Source organism: Dipodomys merriami, unplaced genomic scaffold, assembly GCF_024711535.1.
Source record: "Dipodomys merriami isolate MVZ:Mamm:240054 unplaced genomic scaffold, mDipMer1.0.p SCAF_170, whole genome shotgun sequence".
Lineage (NCBI taxonomy): Eukaryota > Metazoa > Chordata > Mammalia > Rodentia > Heteromyidae > Dipodomys > Dipodomys merriami.
Genome location: NW_027203049.1, coordinates 2,711,679 through 2,718,755, shown reverse-complemented (window position 1 = coordinate 2,718,755; position 7,077 = coordinate 2,711,679). Strand labels below are relative to the sequence as shown.

Genomic DNA, 7,077 nt, shown 5'->3' with positions numbered 1-7,077 from the left:
GCTGACCAATCTAGAGAGAAAAGGCCTAGCGAGTCCTTGAAGCCCTTAGTTCAAACTCTGCGCACGCCAACAATCAGGTATGCACACGCACAAGCATGCATGTGCACACACACACACACACACACACACATTCAAAATATCTTCATGTCAGTGTATTGCATTAATTTCTTTGTTAACGATATTATATAGGTAAAATAATAGAAGTAAACTCTTCCATCTCAGAACATTTTTAAACTTTTTTTATTGTAAGAATACTGTACAGAGGGGTTACAGTTACATGTGCAAGGTAATGAGTACATTTCCTATCAAGCATTGTTACCTCCCCATTATTTTTCCCCCACCATCCCTTCCCTTCCACCTTCACAAGTACATTCCTCACCACCCCCCATCCCAACCCCGCCTAAATTGTAAAGTTCGTTTTTCAACATAGTGTCTTGTGCATCTCATTGTTACAATGGGTCAACCTGTATCTCTATTTAAGCATTTTGTTTTTTTCCCTTTCCCTCCCCAAATTAGAGAAGTGTATATACAATACGCAGGCACAACGACATCAAATACAGTGAAAACAGGGGTTATGTTGTGTGGGAGGACCATATAAAAAATAAAAAAATCACATTGTACGTTATAATTACATTAGAAACAATAGCAAGAAAGAAAAAGAAAACCGTGTTCCTATCTTGGGGTTCATTTAGCTTAACATCATCTTATATAGTCATATGCACATAGTTTTTTTTATCATTTCTGCTTATCCCAGACATATATTTACTTAATGCAAATAAGGGATACCATGGGACCTATGATTCTTTGGACTTGGCATATTTCAGATAATATAATTTTTTCCAAGTTTTTCCATTTTGTAACAAATTGGGTGATGGCATTCATTCTGATGGATGATAGAATTCCCATACACAACACACACACACACACACACACACACACACACACACACACACACACACACACACCATTTTCTTGATGCATTTATCTACTGAGGGGCATGGAGGTTGGTTCTATATCTTAGCTATGGTAAATAATGCTGCAATAAACATAGTTGTGCTAGTAGTTTTAATTTCGTCTTGTTTGTTTGTGATCATTTGGGTGAACGCCCAAAAGTGGGATTGCTGGGTCATAGGGGAGCCCTATGTGGAATCTTTTTTTTGTGTGTGAAAATATTGTACAGAGGGGTTACAATTACATGGGCAAGATAATGAGTACATTTCTTGTCAAGCATTGTGGCCTCCTCCTTTGTTTTCCCCTTCCCCCTCTCCCCCCAAACAATCCTCCCCGCTCCCCCACTCGCACCAAAGTTGTAAAGTTCATTTTCGACATAACGACTTGTGCATCTCATTGTTGCAGTGAGTCCACCTGTATCCCTATTTAAACGATTAGTTTTTCCCCTTTCCCTCCACAAATTATACCTACATCAAATACAGTGAAAGCAGGATTTATACTGTGGGGGAGGGACATACAAAACAACAAAGAAATAATTTTATAAATGTGTTAGAAACAATCTCATGAAAGAAAAAAAAAAACATTTGAATACATACCTTAGGGTTCATTTCCCTAACATCAACTTATCTGAACTTTTCTCCTTGACTCAGACATATACTAGATATTGCAAATAAGAAAAACATGGGACCTATGTTTCTTTGGGCCTGGCTTATTTCGCATAATACAATTTTTTCCAAGTCTTTCCATTTCCTAACAAATTGGGCAATGTCATTCTTTCTGATGGAGGCATAGAATTCCATTGTGTATATATACCACATTTTCTTGATCCATTCATCTACTGAGGGACATCTGGGTTGGTTCCATACCTTAGCTAAAGTAAATAGTGATGCGATACACATGGTCGTGCTGGTAGCTTTAGTGTGGTCTTGTTTGTAAACATGTGTGTAAATGCTCCCAAAAGTGGGATTGCTGGGTCATAGGGAAGCTCTATGTGGAGTCTTTTGAGGAACCTCCATACTACTTTCCAAAGTGGTTGAACAAGTTTACACTCCCACCAAGAGTGCAGTAGGGTTCCCTTCTGGCCACATCCCCTCCAGCATCTGTTGTATAAATATAGACTGCTTCAGAATTTGCTTGTCATCCTTGCGCAGGGGCCATGCTAATCTTCTGCATATTGTTCAATTTTAGAGTATGTGCTACCAAATTGTACACAGAACATTTTTTATATATAAGGTGGAATTGATTTTCTTAAACTAGATAATTCAACAAAAGGTAAGTTCTAAAGTATTGTCGTGAAATTTTAGAACCATATATTTCTTACATAACCACACATTTAAGAATAAAGTCAAGATTGATATGTCAAAAACATAATAATTCCGGATATTTGTTGTTCAAGAGATGTGTAGCAAGAGGAATTCAGTTATTCTATACAAGCCCCCTGTCATAATGAACACAGCAGCAAGTGTTAAGGTTTGTTAAAAGTTTTAATGTTTTAATGTTGCTTGCATGAGACCCTGGGTTCTATTCCTCAGCACCACATAAGCAGAAAAAATAGACGGACATGGTGCTGTTGTGGCTCAAGTGGTAGAGTGCAAGCCTTGAGCTGAAGAGCTGAGGGATAGTACCCAGGCCCAGAGTTCAGGACTCACGACTGGACCTCCCTCCAAAAAATTTAATGTTTTAAATATGTTTAATTTTGGGAATTTGCTTATATATGCCAAAATTAAGACTTTTTGTCAGGTCATAAAACTTTTCCATAAAGTATTTAAGATTTATGGTAGCAGATATATACTACTAAGTATCTCCATTTCAGAGTTTATAGAAAGGATACTAATGAGAAGTTGCAAAGACTTTGTGTAAAGAAACAGAGCAAGAGTTAATACTTTTACTACAAAGTTTCTGTTAAAACTTTAGGGCTTCCTTTCTTTATATTTTAGTGAGGAACAAATGATGATATAAGCCATATATAAATTATGAGATGAGACATAAATAGTAATCTTAGAGGGTAACTTTAAAGACTTCTCATAGCCTATAAAACTCTTGTTGAACATCATAATTTTAGCCAGTTTTAAATGTACAGAAATATGAGAAATAGTAAAATCTAATATGCAGTACACTTGAAATACTGGAAACACTGGGATTTGGTTTTTATTTTATTAATCATTAATATTTAATTATTGCTTTTCTTTATTTGTAGCATTGTTTTCCTTGTTATAATATAATACAAATTTTTGTAAGTTGTCATTACGAGGTACTTTGAGAATGTTACTGGGATGGCAAAACCATTTTTTACAGGTGCATGTGAATTTACAAAGAGCAAAATTAATGCAATATTGATTAAAAATTTTCTCAAGTAGCGTCTGAATCAGGAGTGTTGATAAATGTCCACACCGAAAATCTTAGCCCTATGCTGAATCAGTGGTATTACAGAGTTGAGGCCACAAAAGTGAAGAATGTGTTTTGCTTAGTTTTTTGTTTTTGTTTTTGTTGGTTGTGGCGCTTGAACTCTGGTTCCTGGATTCTGTCCCTCAGCTCTTCAGCTCATAGTTAGTGCTACCACTTGAGCCACAGCACCTCTTCTGTCTTTTTCTCCTTATGTGATGCTGAGGAATCAAACCCAGGACCTCATGCATGCGAGACAAGCACTCTACCCCTGAGCCACCGACCCAGCACCTGAGAGACTGTATTTAAAAAAAATCATCCAAACAACATTTGCTTTCTGCTTTGGGTTATATAATGAACTATATGAATATCTTTTTATATTTTTATGTATTGTCATACTTCTAAATTTATACTAACTTCAGCCACTTTGTCCTTTTAAAAGTCATGAAATATCTCTGAGTGTTTGCTTCTGTGAAGATTGTTTTTGCATTTATAATTTCTTCTGAGTATTCTTTATTTTTATCAAAATCACTTTATATTTTATGTTGATGGGTTATCATATATCAAATATCTTCAAATGTACCTGTAGAGTTTAAAAATAGCAGTATGAATATTCTCATACATTTCTTGTTCATCTGTTATGCACTTTAATAATTATGACATTTCTCTCTCTCTCTCTTTCACTCTCTCTCATTCCTTCTCTTCTTCTTTCATGCTCCATGTCTGCTTCTTAGAATATCTGCTGGTCTACTATTATCCTTCAGGATCCACTGGTTTTGTGGAAATATGATAGGTACCATCAGTTACTCTTGCATTCTTTAAGAGTTATAACAGTGCCGTGAAATTATTCTTTGCCATTCTAAATGGCAAAACAACAGATCCAGGAATTCTTTTTCACTTTTAGTACTATTATAAATTTTATCTCATAGGAATCATTGGGACGGATAAGATACTTTAACCTGTGACCTAAAAGTTCATTTTCTTTTACAAACATCCTTTTTCTTTTATTATCTGTAAGTAACAAAAACAAAGCTATCCTATGGAAAGTAGGCTGACGTTGTTCACAGGGATGAAAATAAGGTAATGAGGGAAGTGAGCACAGATCCTCAGAGCAGTTTATCATGTACATTTTGTGAGAATGACAATGTGCTGTAAACTCTAGATTAAATCAATCACTGAACACCTGATATATATGTATATATATATGAACATATATTTGTATATGTACATTTATTTATATATGCATATATGTGTGCAATTGCCCTTATATATGTACACATGTATGTTATACACACAAATACACACATACATATACACATGTATACATGCACACATGAGAAAGACACATAGATACAGCCAACACAAGTTTCAGTACCTGCTGAATATGCATTAGACTGAATGCTTGGAACCAATTAGGTTGAAGATGTATTTGTCTCTAAGAGTTCTTTTAACGCTCCTACTATCTCTTAAAACTGGTAGGTTTTGACAGATTCGACTTGCAAAATGCAGTACATGTGACAGCAAATCACTCAGAAATCTCAGTAAGTAAAGTTCATATGGTGTCTCCTTTCTCTCCATGGAATGCTTGCTCTTGTATACACTCTCAACAACCAAAACAGCAGGAGAATAACTTGGTAAAGAATAAAGTTATAAGGCTTTAAATGGCATCCTTCCTTGAGTTCTTTTCCAACAGCCAGCATCAATTCCTAAGCAGATGAGTGAGTCCTCAGAAGACTGGAGCTCAGGTCAATATTTAACCAACCTATGTGAAAAGTCCTATGAGAGAAATGTTGACTGAGCTGTTGCTGATTTCCTGGCAAGAAAATTAGAAAAAAAGAAAGTATTTTAACATATTAAAATTTGAGAATAATTGGTAACTAGTCAATAAATGTGTAGAACACAATTATACCACCTGATGTATAAAATGGCAGGAACTCCCAAATACCTCTCAGTCTTATCTCTCAACATTAACGGACTTAACTCTCCAATTAAGCAACATAGACTGTCTAGTTGGATTAAAAAGCAAGATCCATCTATCTGCTCCTTTCAGGAGTCACATCTTCCCATAAAAACAAACACATTTTGAATGTGAAAGGCTGGAACAAAATCTACCAAGCATACAGCCCCAATAAACAGGCGGGAGTTGCAATCCTAATATCAGATAAAATTGACTTCAAATTACAATTAGTGAGAAGAGATAAAGCAGGTAGCTACATACTAATTAAGGTATCTCTCCTTCAGGAGGATATTACAATTCTAATTATCTATTCGCCAAACAACAGAACACTCAAATTCAACCAAGAAACACTAATTTCCCTCAAATCACACATAGATCCAAAGACATTAATTATTGGGGACTTTAACATACCACTTTCCTCACTAAATAGATAAACTCGGCAAAACCTCAACAGAGAAAGTGCAAATCTAAACAACTGCATGGATCAACTAGATTTAACAGACATCTACCAAATATTTAACCCAGCAGCATCAGAGTACATGTTCTTCTCAGAAACAATGGAATATTTTCTAAAATAGACCACATTTTAGGCCACAAAGCAAACTTGTCCAAATTCTGAAACATTGAAGTTATGCCGTGCATTCTCTCAGACCACAAGGGCATAAAATTAAAACTCAACAGAAAAAGCCACCAAAGAAAGTCTTGTAACTTATGGAGGCTGAACAACACACTGATGAACCACCGTGGGTAAGGGAAGAGATTAGAAAGGAAATTTAATGTTCATGTTATTAAACAAAAATGAGTACACAAATTACCAGCTCATCTGGGACACAGCAAAGGCACTACTCAGGGTCAAGTTTATAGCTCTGAGTTCCTACATCAACAAATTGGAGAGATCTGAAACCAACAATTTAATGAGACATCTGAGCCTCCTTGAAAAAGAGCAGCAAGATAAACCCCAATCCATTAGACGGAAAGAAATAATTAAAATTAAATCAGAATTAAATGCATTAGAATCCAAAAACAACCATAGAAAAAAATCAACAAAAGAAAGAGTTGGTTCTTGGAAAAAATTAACAAAATTGACAGACCCTTAGCAAATCTTATCAGAAGAAGAGAACACACCCAAATAAATAAACTCAGAGATGAGAAAGGAAACATCACCACAGAAACAACCAAGATTCAGAACATTATAAGGGAATACTTCTCAAAACTTTATGGTAATAAGTTCGAGAACTTGGCAGAAATGGACCTTTTCCTAGCAAATATTGACATGCCATAACTAAACCAAGATGAGTTAAACCATCTTAAGAAGCCTAAATCAAGCATTGTAATAGAAACAGCAATGAGACCTCCCGTCTAAGAAAAGCCCAGGAGCAGATGGTTTTACAGCGCTTGACCCATTGCAACAATGTACAACACATTATGTCAAAAAACGATCTTTACAACTTTACTGGGGGTGGTGTGAGATGGGAAGGGGAAACAAAGGAGGAGACAACAATGCGTTATGAGCAATGTACTCATAACTTTGCTCATGAATTGTAATTTCTCTGTATGTTATTTTCACAATTAAATAAAAATTGACATAACGTTTTGTACATCTCATTGTTGTAATAGGTCCACCTGTAACCCTATTTAAAACCTATTTTCCATTCCCCTCCACAAATTATATCAACATCAAATACAGTGAAAGCAGGGCTTACACCCTGGGGGAGGTACATACAAAGCAACAAAGATATCATCTTATAAATATGTTGGAAAAAATTACAAGAAAGAAAAAAGAAAAC

At 35.5% G+C, this 7,077-nt stretch overlaps 1 non-coding gene across 1 annotated transcript; it reads right to left on the bottom strand.

Moving 5' to 3' along the window:
- Positions 1-2,058: 2,058 nt before the first annotated feature.
- On the bottom strand, positions 2,059-2,163 carry LOC138829374 (U6 spliceosomal RNA). The gene has a single exon (XR_011372568.1). It is a non-coding gene; the product is annotated as a U6 spliceosomal RNA (small nuclear RNA).
- Between the last annotated feature and the right edge of the window lie 4,914 nt (positions 2,164-7,077).